General features: G+C 36.4%; 1 protein-coding gene across 6 annotated transcripts in view; it reads right to left on the bottom strand.

Annotated features, from left to right (window-relative positions):
- Positions 1–14,012, bottom strand: part of TFPI (tissue factor pathway inhibitor) — a 67,410-nt gene that overhangs the window by 44,752 nt on the left and 8,646 nt on the right. Inside the window, exon 2 of one of the 6 annotated variants that reach the window (XM_067741251.1) lies at positions 5,492–5,667. The exons of the other annotated variants lie outside the window; for them this stretch is intronic. The gene's annotated coding sequence lies outside the window, so the exon portion shown is untranslated. The remainder of the gene's footprint in view (positions 1–5,491; positions 5,668–14,012) is intronic. 6 annotated transcript variants of the gene reach the window in all.

The following is a 14,012-nucleotide window of genomic DNA, read 5'->3' as shown; positions in this document are numbered from 1 at the left end:
GAGTAGGTGTGCTTAGAAAAGAGGTAATTAGGTGAAAGAAATGTATTATTTATTACTTCACTATTTATTTATGATATTAATATTCTTGAGAGGGTATGTGAAAGAAAGGCAAGTGGTCTGTGTGAATCTAGTAAGTGAGGAGCAAAAATGGAAAGGAAAAATGAAGAACTTTGAGGTTTTCACTTGTTGAGGATATGAGCTCATCTATGAACTTCACATCAACTATAATACTCTTAAAAATCCTATCCTATATGAAATATTACACCCATGTTAAGAAAACTGAAGCTTAGAAAGGGAATATAATTTTTCCAAGTAGAATGAAACAGAGCTAATATTTGCACCTATATCTGTGTAACTTCAGAGCTCAAGGTCACATCACCATACCAAGCTGCTGTCCCAAGAATTGGTCAATCTGTCTCAGCACTGTCTAGAAAGCACCCTACCTCCAGCTGCCTTGAAGGTTATTCTGGTTTGCTTGACAAGTATATTACTGTGGTAGAGGTGGCTATATCCCATATGGAAACCAAGAGCCATCAAATCAATCCAAGTAATGCCCTAAGTAACATCTCTCTCCCTCCCTCCCTCCCTCGCCCCTTCCTCCCTTCCTTTTCTCCTCCATCCCTCCCTTCCTTTTGCATGTTTAGTGGTTAAGAGGAGGGATCTGGATTAACACTGTGATATGAGCTGAACTGTGTCCTCTCCAAATTCATATGTTAACGTCTTAACCCCTAGTACATCAGAATGTGACTGTATTTGGAGACAAGGCCTTTGAATAGATAATTAAGGATAAATGAAGTCATTGGGGTGGGTCTTATGACTGGTGTCTTTATTAAAAAAAAGAGAAAGCAGACACAGAGAAAGACTGACTACCTATAAACCCAGGAGAGAGGCCTTAGAAGAAATAAATCCTGTTGACACCTTGATCTCAAACTCTAGCCTCCAGAACTGAAAGGAAATACATTTCTGTTGTTTAAGCTACCCAGTCTGTCATACTTTGTTTATGGCAGTTCTAGTAACCTAGTACAGACTGTAAAACTTCAAATACCAGTTCTGTACCTTACTACTTATGTGAATTTGACAATATATTTATCCTCTCTTTGCCTCTATTTACTCATTTATAGACTGGATATTTTACTAAAACCTATTTCAGAGGGTGTGAGGATTAAATGGAAAGGTCATTAGATTGATGACTAATACAATAAATTTTAGCTATTATAATCATTTTAAGTAATCTTTGACATCATTTTGGGTGTACTGTAAAAACGGAAGCAAAATATTTTGCTTATTCTTTGTTGAGCTATATTGAGCTTATTCTTTGTTGAGAATGTCATCTCAGACTCTGAAAATCTAAACAATTGAAAATATAGCACTGATTTGTAAAGACCTTAGGCCCAAACTGAGAGACATTTTTGTGATAATTTGGTTAGGTATGGGAGGTTTCTTGGGCTACAAGTTGTAAGATGAGGCAGTACAGATCTTAATGTAAAATGAATGTTTTTCTAAGAATCCAAGTCCATTGGAACTAGAAATATGTTGGCAATTTGGCTTTGGTGAGAACAACTCAAAGGAAATGGCAATGGATGTTGATGTGGATGAGAACTTGTGGCAGGATTCAGAGCAAAAAGCTCACAGGTAATGGAAGAGACCAACAGTAGGCTGGAAGGATAGCATTAAATTTCTTTCTTTTTTTTTTTTTTAATTTTGGCTGTGTTGGGTCTTCGTTGCTGCGTGCGGGCTTTCTCTAGTTGCTGCGAGCGGGGGCTACTCTTCGTTGCAGTGCGCAGGCTTTCTCATTGAGGCAGCTTCTCTTGTTGTGGAGCACGGGCTCTAGGCGTGCAGGCTTCAGTAATTGCAGCACGTGGGCTCAGTAGTTGTGGCATGCGGGCCCTAGAGCGCATGGGCTTTAGCAGTTGTGGCTCATGGGCTCTAGAGTGCAGGCTCAGTAGTTGTGGAGCATGGGCTTAGTTGCTCCGCTGCACGTGGGATCTTCCTGGACCAGGGATCAAACCCATGTCCCCTGCATTGGCAGGCAGATTCTTAACCACTGCACCACCAGGGAAGTCCCCAGCATTAAATTTCTAATACATCATTTTGGGAAAGGCATATAACAACATGTAGGCAGTTATTACTCTATTTTATCATTAGTTTTGGGGTACACTCTTGTTATTTTATCATCTTATAAATTTATCTGGAAAAATCACATGTTGTGTTTACGTGTATATTATCATCATGGTGCTTATATAATTTAAACTTCCTAGTTCAGATTTTCCTTATCACATATCACTAAACTTTTTCTTTTTTAAAATTTTACTATTAATCTCTAAGTTCAATGAGTACTTTGCCACGTCTAAAAGAAATTTCATGTTGGCTGCTTATTTATTTGCAGTGTAGCAATGAAAGACAGGAGAGACAAAACCTGACAACCAAAAAAAAAGGAAAAATGTAACTTGAAAAATAATTCCAATTTTCTGCTCAGCAGTGGCAATGTTGTTATCCTCTTGGTGTTTAATACTTCCCTCCACTCAATTTGGCTGAACCCTGGGGGGGGCTGCCCACTAAAACCTAGTGCCTGTCTTTATCTCTAACCTTCGTGCTTTCTTGGCTGTTTCTCATTTTGGGTGAGTTTGCAGTGCCCTAACAACAAGGATAATGAATGAAGAAAGGTAACATGAGAATAAATCTACAGTAAGGGGAGGAAGACAAAAAGCCTTATCGGTATTCTTACAATTTTCTATTTTTTTTTTTAATGTTTTGAAGTTCATTTTTTATAAGTAGTATTTTCAACTGAAAATTCCCAAATATTCACAACAATTAGAGTCTGGAAATGGATTTTTGTTAAATATATTTCTCACTAGACTTCCAACACTTGTTCCTGAATAGAGTTACTGAAATTGCATAATCTCAGTGAGAGATTTGAGAGCCAGATTTTTCTCAGGAAAAGAGTATTTTTCTAAATAAATACATTGTGGAAATACAAATGTTTGGGCAGTTTCCCAAGAGAGATCTAAGGCTGTGTAACTGCACGTTTGCCACATAGCAAATTCTAACAAGTCAGTACAGAGCCTTATCTCTTTATTAACTCCCCCCCTCCCCGCCCCCCCCCCCCCCCCCGATCTCACATTACTGAGGCATTGAGTCATCACTATAAGCATTATTTTGGTATCAGGATTATTTATCTATGACCTACAATTAAAATTAAGATCAAATTTCCTGAGGCTCTGGCTGTATGGTATATTCACCACATTTATTTTAAGAATGATAATAGAAGTACAAAGATATATCATTATAAAACATTTGTATTTTGTAATGATTTTTTTTTTTTTGAAGTGGTTTCTTACCTATTAGGTTACGGTATCTTTTTTTTAAATTTATTTAAATTTTTGGCTGTGTTGGGTCTTTGTTGCTGGGTGCGGGCTTTCTCAAGTTGCGGCGAGAGGGGGCTGCTCTTCGTTGCGGTGAACAGGCTTCTCATTGTGTTGGGTTCTCTTGTTGCAGAGCACGGGCTCTAGGTACGTGGGCTTCAGTAGTTGTGGCACACAGGCTCAGTAATTGTGGCTCGCGGGCTCTAGAGCGCAGGCTCAGTAGTTGTGGCGCATGGTCTTATTTGCTCCGCAGTATGTGGGATCTTCCCGGTCCAGGGCTCGAACCCGTGACCCCTGCATTGGCAGGGCAATTCTTAACCACTGCGCCACCAGAGAAGCCCCAGGTTACTGAATCTTGAAAATAATGCTGTGTAGCCAGTGGGGCAGGTATACTGAATTTATATTAGAGATGCATGGTTTGTTTTCCAACCTCATATGCCCAGGTGGCTAGTAAGTGACAGAGGAAGGATAGGATCTCAAAGCACCGTTAAAATAAACAAGATTTGTGGAATAGAGACCAAATCCAATGCAGGAAACTATAATTAAATGTATTAATCACTTAGTCTCTCTCTGTTTATTTCTTTTTGCAATATACCTTTATTGTGACTTGAAGACGATGATTAGGCAATATCACCGTGGGAACTACGGGATAAAAATTGATTTCTCAAAATAATTGATTTCTCTGGTTTGCTAATCCTACAAGTACAATTAACTGACCAATATAAGTTTTTACTGTGATCATTACTGTAATTTTTGATTCAGTAAGTTGCCGAAATGTTTTCTATTCCTAGCTTTAGCTCTACACTTCATTAGTAATTATATTTATTACTGTGTAAATATTTCCACATCACTCTATCCATATATATGGGTAGCTGGTTTTTGGCCCAAGCCTTAGAGAACCATATTAGAGAAGGGAATAGGTCATAAACCTTAGAAAACTTAGGTGTTTGCCTCTCATACCTGGGAAGAGGATACAGAAGTTCACCCATCAGTCAAAGCCTGAATGAACAGATTAGAAGAAGTCTACACAAGGGAACATCTAAAAGAGGTACTTGAAAAATCTGTTAAGTAACATATTTTCTCTTTTTCTCCCAAACTTTAGAAGAAATAGAAACCACATATACACGCATTTTAAAAAATCTTGGCTAAAGACTAGAGTTGAAAAGAGCAAATTCCTATTTTATTTAAGCCCCATTTCAAACATGTAATTATAGTCAGCTCTTGAAATATCTGGGATAAATTTTCATATTGTAGATTAAGTCTTTGTTTAGGTTTTCTCTCTAGATGCCTGCTTTTAAGCCACCTTATGTTTTGTTTTTACCGTGGGGTGGTGAAATTACAGTTTGTCACTTTAATGATAATAAATCATAATGTGAAAAGCAGTTTCCAATAATGAGCCTTAATTATTATTTCTTTCTCATTTATATTTCACACTCTGTCTAAGATAATGTTGTTAACTTATCCTCATTTGATAGAGAAAACAAATAGTGGTTCAAAATGATAAAATAACTTTTCTAAGAAAACAGCTTGCAAGTGATTGTGCAGATGTACTAATTCTAAAGCAAATGCCTTAGTTATTGCTTTATACTGTCAAATTAAAAAAAAGTTTTGGTAAAAGAAAATTTAAATATTATTAAAAATTATATTTACACATTCCTCTGTGGATTGATTAGTGTGATTTGTTGTAATAAAAATGGTTAAGTCAAAATTTGAAAAAGACACTACAGATTTGATTAAGGCAGTCATCATAGAATGGAACCATGCTCCAAAGCATGTTGGCAGCGTAAGTTTTTTGGAACTCTGAGCATGCAATATTATAAAGGAAGTTTATGTTGATAGGCCAGCTAGTAAAAAATGAGTGAAAGAGCCTCAATGCTTAAGGTAGGCAATCATCAATGACCTAGTCCAGGTTTGAGGTCTGGCAAGAATGCTGAATTAGACCTCGTTCAAGGTAGTTTTTCTTTCCTATCACTTCCAACCAGCCAACACGGCTTGAAATGGATCTTTGTCAGGTAAGGATACAAGTGATTTTGTGGATAAAGCTCACAGGAGCTATCTTAGTCTACTATGGCTGCCATAAGATGATACCATGAACTAGATGGCTTAAACAACAGAAACAAATTTCTCACAGTTCTGGAGGGAAGTCCAAGACCAAGGCATTGGCAGAATCAGGCTCCTGGAGAGAGCTTTCTTCTTGGCTTGCAGAAACCACCTTCTCTCTATGTCCTCAAGTGGCCCTTCTTCTGTGTGTGCATACATAGAGAGAAGGATCTCTCTCCCTTCCTTTTCTATAAGGTCACCAATCCTGTCAGATTAGGACACCACTCTTATGACCTCATTTTAACATTAATTATCTCCTAAAAGTCTTATGTCCAAATACAATCATATGGGGGATTATGGTTTCAACATATGAATTTGGGGTGGGAGGGACACAATTCAGTTCATAGCAGGAGCCCTCCTAGTTTCTTAAGAAAGTATCTCTAAACTTGGTGAGTAGATTTGTTTCAGAAGCAAGGGTCACTTCCCTTTTGTCATTAGGCTGTGGGAAGAGATACATCAGCCCTAGAGTTTGCTTTTTAATGTGTAAGCCGATTCTTTTCTTTCTGCACAATTACAGACTACCATGTTCTATTTCTTGTTGCTTAAAAATTAAGCCTGAGGCAGGACTGGCCATGGCCTGCCACATTCCTATAGGAAATGTAGAATCACCTATACTATAAGGATGCTTAGTATCCAGTTCTCTCAATTTATGTGCTTTTGTTGGGTTTTTGTTGTTATTTACTAAGAGGGGATGTGTTCTGAGAAAATTGTTCTGTATAATCTCTTCTAGGAAGGTGTCTTTTAAAGTTCACAACAAGAAGGAAAGACTTGGCAGGTAAAACAGACCCTCACTGCCTAATCCCTTCTCTGCTTCATTCCTTAACTGTAATCACAAATCATATGTTCCAGAGCAGAAAGCACTGCACTGTATGTCAGTCCTTATAACTTTAAATTAGAGAATAATTTTTACTCAGCCAGTTAGTTTTCTGGGCTATGAAAAGTTTTATTTTAAGATTGGATTTTTTTCATAATTTTGCATAATAAAGTTTATTAAATTATCCTAAGGGCCTGAAAACTAAGTATGTACCATTTGCCGCAAGATATTAGGAAAATGAGAAGTTATGATTACTCTTATGGAAAAGGATGTAGAGACACTCCCAACTGCAGCAGAGAGGAAATTCTGTGGTAAATTCCTACTCACAGGGTCTTCCTTACCTCTCCACCTCTGGAATCATGCTCTGATTCAATCTCATAAATGCTATGGATATATTGGTTCTGTATCAAATCTCTGCACAAATGGAGTCTTTTCAGAATCCTGCCTTGAACACTGAGACAAAATAGCTCCATGATTATGTTCCATTCCCTTTCATGTTTTTTTTAAATCACTGCACTTATCCCTATATAACACATTTGCTTACTATCTGTTTTCTCTGTCCTTAAAAGCGGCAATTATATCTGTTCTTTCTGGTATCTAATAGGAGCTCAATAAATGTTTATAGAACAAATCAATGAATTAAGAGTTCTGCAAAAAAGAAAGTAAAAAGTCACTGGAGAAATTTAAAACAAATGTATAAACTAAAATTATTTAAAACTAAAAAGAAATTATTTAAAACTGTATGAATGAGAGGGAACATAATGGACTTCAATTATAACTTAATCCTCTACTAGAGATGACAATAAGTATTCAACTAATTATTTCTTCCTTTTCTCCACCCTTACTTCTAAGAAAACCTGCCCATATTCTCTACTCATAAAGTCAGCTCTCCAAACTCCTACTGAATGGATAATAATGAAGTCACATTAGCATCTGGCCACTGCTGACTTGCCAAGGGGTAGACATATACACAGAGTCAGATGATTTGCTGGTCTATAAAGAGAGGTGTGGTGTAGACTTCCAGAGAGGGCCAAATAACAAGAGCTCACTACAGAGGCTGCGATGGTGATCTTAGTTGTTCTTTTTTAAAAAAAATTTATTTATTTATTTTTTATACAGCAGGTTCTTATTAGTTATCTATTTTATACATATTAGTGTATACATGTCAATCCCAATCTCCCAATTCATCCCACCACCAACAGCCCCCCGCAACCCGGTGATCTTAGTTGTTTACATTCTAGTCTCTGCCTTAGCTCATGACTGTATGTTCTCTATAATACTCCATAGTCTATCAAGGAATTCCAATTGTGCCCTTGAGGTCTTATTATATGTGTTGTTTATTTCATCTAAATGAGTCTTGTTTTATGACACATAATTAAAATGTGATATATTTTATTATCACCATATTTGACATAATGGTCAATATCTTTTTATTTAAAAAAGTCAATAACAGAAAAGTAAATGTATTTAAGGAATTTTTTCTATGTGTATTTTGGCCCCTGCTTGCCACAACTAGAGAAAGCCCATGCGCAGCGATGAAGATCCAACGCAGCCATAAATAAATAAATAAATAAATAAATAAATAAATAAATAAATAAAAGAAAATTGAAGATTTTCTTGCTGTGATTCAATTTTCTATGTGAAGACGAGGCAGAGATTTTCTGTTCAAAATGTCAAGAAATAATGGATTTTTAAAAATGTGAGGGTTTGCCATTTTCTCCAGGTAAAATAAAATGGCGTATCGAAAATCTTAAAGGATTATGGGCTGCTGGAATCCCAAACTATAAATTCATAGTAATTTGTGCCTTCAAAATTCAGTGCTCTTTCCCTCCAGATTCAGGAATTAAACTTTTGAAGGATTCAGAGTTGGATTTTATCAATTGGACAGAGATAAAGGACAAAAAAGGCAGGACTTTGAGTAGTGTTGGCAAGGGGAAGTATATAAGTGGCTTATTATTTAATCGTCAACTAAAAATTTTTCCTAAATGTGTACTTTCTTTGTTAAAAAACATAGATGATACTTTAAGGTACTGATATGACACTTGGGAATTTAAAAATATGAAAATGACTAAATGCACAATCTTTTTAAGAATAGAAATATTACATTTTTAAACAATGTAGGTATGCAACATTGACAATTATTAGATATGGCAGCACATCCATCCACCAGGTGTAATATTATACAAAGTTAAATTGGTAATGATAATGACTAGAAGATTAAGAGGGGATTAATCATGGTAATATGAATTTTAAAAGCTGTATACAAAAATATATGTACACTTTAAGATAAACTAAGCAAAAATTGGTGTTTATACAGAAAAATATGCTTTAATAAGGGAAATTAGGTCAGTGAGATTATGGATATATTTTTGTCTTTTTTTTTTTTAAACTTTGTAAGGTGTTGTTTCAGTCATCTCATTTGCTTATGCAACAACAATTCTGTCACTTTTCATTGATAGATGAACTGAATATGTTCATATGTCCAGTTCTCAGGGAAGGATAGCCTATGCCCACCTAAGGAATAAATTCATAAATAATAAACTCTTCATTAATCTACATTAATCATGGTGATTCCATTTCCCTTACAGACATTGGTTTAGATATTTCTATTTCATAAATCTCTGACCAAGGAGATGAGAAAGGAAGTATGCTATCTTCCAAGGCTGGGGAACTTTTGAAAAAGGTCCTTATTCTAAATGGAGCCACATGGGAGGGCACATAATATTTCCTTCCACTTGTTTTGTCTGTATGTGATGCCTATGACTGAAGCAATCATCTTGTAATGTTGAGAACTATCCCTAGATAAGGATGACCTGCTGTTAGTGATGGAAATAAAAAGATGGAAAGCACTTAGATCTGTGTTGAATTAACAAATCTTGAAGCATCCTCTGTACTTTGTATAATGTGAACTAGTAAATGGCCTCATATTTAAGCTACTCATGCTATGGATTTTGCCTTCTAGCAGCCAAATGTGTAACCTGACAGTTATTCTGCTGTTTTTATTTCACAAACTGGCTATTAACCAACTTTTTCAGCATTTTTGATTGGAGAATGCTTGGAGGATGGGAAAATAATATCATTACTATAATGCTCAGGTCAGAATCCCCTTTTCTTATCATTAAAATTATTTTGGGACTTTCCTGGTACCACAGTGGATAAGTCTCCACACTCCCAGTGCAGGGGGCCTGGATTTGAACGCTGCTTAGGGAACTAAATCCCACATGCATGCTGCAATTAAGAGTTCACATGCCACAACTAAGGAGCCTGGGAACTACAACTAAGGAGCCTGCCTGCCGCAACTAAGGAGCCTGCCTGCCGCAACTAAGAAGCCCGGCTGCCGCAACTAAGACCTGGTGCAACCAAATAAATAAACAAATAAATAAATATCAAAAAAATTATTTTGCCCTTAAAATAATGCCTGATGTTTTGCTTTATAAAAGTCAGATTTTCAGATTATATTCTAAAACTACACCCAGACTAATGATAAAATATGGGAAACAATGAAGCAAAACATTCTGAACCTGGTAAGTAAATTAATATTGGAACACAGTAAAATACAACCAAAACAACAACAAAAACAAGCCTCCCCAAATAGTTGCAGACTATTCACTCTAATCATGTTTACTAAAAGATTGGCCAATCCTTCAGGAAACATCTATTGGATTTGGCTCTTGTTACAGGAAGTCATATTTCTGGAGAACTGCTTAATGTGGAATTCTTTAATGTTAGCAAATATGTCAAATCACAACATTTATCCGTATTTTAGATTGTGACAATTGCACTGATAAAAAAGTTTTACTCTCTCTCTCTTTTGGATATGAAGTGGTTGTTAGATATGATTTTATAAAGCAGGGAAGTTTCCTCTAGGAATGAAATGTTAAAAGCTGTTTACTGTGTAGGTCTAATTTCTTGTCATTTGTAATACTATGAGAAAGAAAACTTAAAAAAAAAAAAAAAATCCCAGAGAAAAGAAATAGCTATGTCAGGAGAAAAAAGTGAATATCTTCGTGTTACACCAAATAGCATACAACATAGGTAAACTAAGTTTATTTAAAAAATTTAAAAAAGCTGAAGTGAAGGGCAATGTCATAGAATTATATACTGCTAGAGATTTAAAAGACTACAGGGAGGGCTTCCCTGGTGGCGCAGTGGTTGAGAATCCGCCTGCCAATGCAGGGGACACGGGTTCGTGCCCCGGTCCAGGAAGATCCCACATGCTGCGGAGCGGCTGGGCCCGTGAGCCATGGCCGCTGAGCCTGCGCGTCCGGAGCCTGTGCTCCGCAACAGGAGAGGCCACAACAGTGAGAGGCCTGCGTACTGCAAAAAAACAAAACAAAAAAAAAAACCAAAAAACTACAGGGATAAGTATCTAGAATATCCTACGTTTTTTAATGAGGACACTGAAGCCCTGAAACTAATTTTTTCTCTCCAAAGTCTTACATTTGCATATTGACAGAGCTTCAACTCAAACACAGGAATTGTGACCATCCCAAAAAAGGGCAACTGCAAGCTTAAGAAAGACCCACTATTTTCATAAATATCTTCTTCTTTCTTTTTTCCCCTAAAGTGAATTTCAGATTATTTACATTCTCTAGAAATTAGCAATTCATCAAATCATAAGTAGGGGATTTTTATTCTCTGTTTTGGACTAAAGTTCTATAAGTAAAGTAAGTCAAGAAACTCACCAATTATTTTTTAAACTTTTGTGTTTATATTTTTAAGAGGAAAAATAATCTCCCTCTAAATAATAATAGGGAATATTAATTCTTATTACTAGCTAAGAGAGAAGAGTGAGAGAACTGGATGTGGAGAAGGAAAATTGAGAAGCAATAAGAGAGAGCGGGAGAGTAAAAAGATAATTATAAAGTTTAGTGGAAATGTAGGGAGTTCCCTGGTTGCACAGTGGTTAAGAATCTGCCTGCCAATGCAGAGGACACAGGTTCAAGCCCTGGTCCAGGAAGATCTCCCATGCCATGGAGCAACTAAGCCTGTGTACCACAACTACTGAGCCTGCACTCTAGAGCCCGTGTGCCACAACTGCTGAAGCCCACATGCCCTAGAGCCCACGCGCCACAACTACTGAGCCCATGTGCTGCAACTGCTGAAGCCCACGCTAGGGCCCATATGCCACAACTACTGAGCCCACGTGCTGCAACTACTGAAGCTCACATGCCTAGAGCCCGTGCTCCACAACAAGAGAAGCCACTGCAGTGAGAAGCCCGTGCACCACAATGAAGAGTAGCCCTTGCTTGCTGCAACTAGAGAAAGCCCACATGCAGCAATGAAGACCCAATGCAGCCAAAATTAATTAATTAATTAATTAATTTTAAAAAGAATACTGGAAATGTAAATATGTAAAAATATTTCTGAAATTTGTAAGAAAGGTCCAAAGAGAGTGTATATATTTTACTAAGAAAAATACAATGAACAAAGGAAAACAAGATAGAAATACATAATAAAAGAAATAATACCAAAGATTCTTCCTTATATCGTTGCCCATAGCTAACAAAACTCTTAGAAAAAAGGTGGGGAATTATTTTGTCTAGATATTACAGTTAAATTGGTAAGACATTTTGTCAAAAGAAGGTGGCACTCATTTCTTTGAACGAGTTCACCTTTCCTCACCACAGGGACTCTTCTTAATCTAATACAGTTTAACAGCAAAGATCTTCATAGTATGCTGTTTTCATTTCTTTCCTTTAAGCAGGAAAATAAATAAATAGATAAATAAATAAATAAACTTGGCATTATATATCTAAACCAAAATGGAGATTTCTGAGGATATAATTCTGGTCAATTACTAATGCCAGTAGCCCCAAATGGAAGGAAATAAAAAAGAAAAACAAAGGAATACAATGAATTTTGGTGTGAGAAAAGAATATATTAACTATGTCTTTATTATCATTACTGTCCATATTAGAAAGAAAATTACATAGAAAGACCTATGGCTGCTTCTGTTTTTTCTCCTGTTTGTATCTGCTCTTCTAGGCATCCATTATTTAGTAAGATAAGAAAATGGTATTTCAGGACCGTTGCTTCTCTGATTATATGTCTATCAATCAATCTCCTGATTACATAATTAATTTATTAATTCTAATTAATCTATTAATTAATATTGAGTATGACATCTTAGGCAGGAGGTATATGTATTTTGGAAAGACAGTCGAGACCTTCCTAACGGGTTTCTAATTAGAACCTTGATTCATAGCTTATGTAATTCAGGTTATTTTACCTTTTTTAATTTTAAAGATCAATAGATAAAGTCAAGTCTGCTTCCTCATTTCCCCTCAAAGTCTGTTGCCATCTTAGATTTTGTCTCTGATTAGACAAATATATTGGAAACTTCTCAACTTCCTGCTTTTGATAGTATCTGTTGTAGTATGAGAAAAGGAGAGCAAAATGTTAGTCCATGTATGGGAAGTTCCCACAAAATATTCCTATACTGTCATTTCCTTGAGGGAAAGAGAAGCAAAATTTATACTCAATATACCTGAGGCTAGATATTTATAACATTCTGGTGTCAGATAAATAATCAGGTAACTTTGTTTCTATGAAAGTTATGATTCCAAATATTAGCTAAAGTTTTTATACTTAAGTACAATAAACATGTTGAACCAGTAATGATCAATTTTCTCACTCCTCAGTGAGGGTAATTCTGTGGGTAAAGTAAGTCCGAAAGTAAAAAACCCAGGAATTTCTGATTGTGCTCTAATGAAAAGCAACTGAGCTTAGTTCAAGATTGGAACCGCAGCTGTTGGTGACTACACCCATGACATCCTGAGTTCAACTTTCTGAGTCATCATTGTAAAGGAACAGGGGTCCCAGGCAGCTAAGTCATGGTCCTCCAGGAACCATTAACATGTTAATCTTCAGCCACTTCCATTCAGACTGTAAAATGTCAGACCCATGAAACAATGAACTATGGACTCAGAGAATGAAAGGAAACTAGTGCTACTTCCTTTTTTACTCATAGCATCCAATAAATAGTTCTTTTTTCTCTTGGTTCCTTACATTGAATGCTCATTATTTTACATTTTTATAAATATCTGCTAGTTTCTCTAAATTGCCATTCCTTTTTCTCCTATCCATATTCTACCTAACACATAATCTCAGGAATCAGATAGCATGTTCTTGTTAAAGGCCCTACTTAATTCCCCTGATTGTAATTTTTTGAGAATGAAGACCAGAGATTTTATTTGTGTTAAGTTACTTCAAATCCTAATAGGTTAATTTATAAATGATTAAAATTTATCATATTGGGCTTCCCTGGTGGTACAGTGGTTGGGAATCTGCCTGCCAATGCGGGGAACACGGGTTTGAGCCCTGGTCTGGGAAGATCCCACATGCCGTGGAGCAACTAAGCCCGTGTGCCACAACTACTGAGCCTGCGCACCACAACTACTGAAGGCCACACGCCTAGAGCCTGTGCTCCACAACAGGAGAAGCCACCGCAATGAGAAGCCTGCACACCGCAATGAAGAGTAGCCCCTGCTTGCCCCAACTAGAGAAAGCCCACGTGCAGCAACGAAGACCCAACATAGCCAAAAATAAATAAAAAAATAAAAAATAAATTTATAAAAAAATTATCACATTGTAAACTTTTTGTACCCTGCATAAGTTCTAATATATAAAAAGTACATAGTTAATGCTCAGCTTCAAAGATATTAAAAATTGAATCTGCTTATTCAAGTGTAACGATTGAACTGAAGATCTTAAAATAATTTAATCTCTTCCAA

The sequence above is a fragment of the Pseudorca crassidens genome, chromosome 6, assembly GCF_039906515.1.
Source record: "Pseudorca crassidens isolate mPseCra1 chromosome 6, mPseCra1.hap1, whole genome shotgun sequence".
Classification (NCBI taxonomy): Eukaryota; Metazoa; Chordata; class Mammalia; order Artiodactyla; family Delphinidae; genus Pseudorca; species Pseudorca crassidens.
Note: the sequence above shows the minus strand (reverse complement) of the source record. Positions and strands in the feature narration are given on the sequence as shown.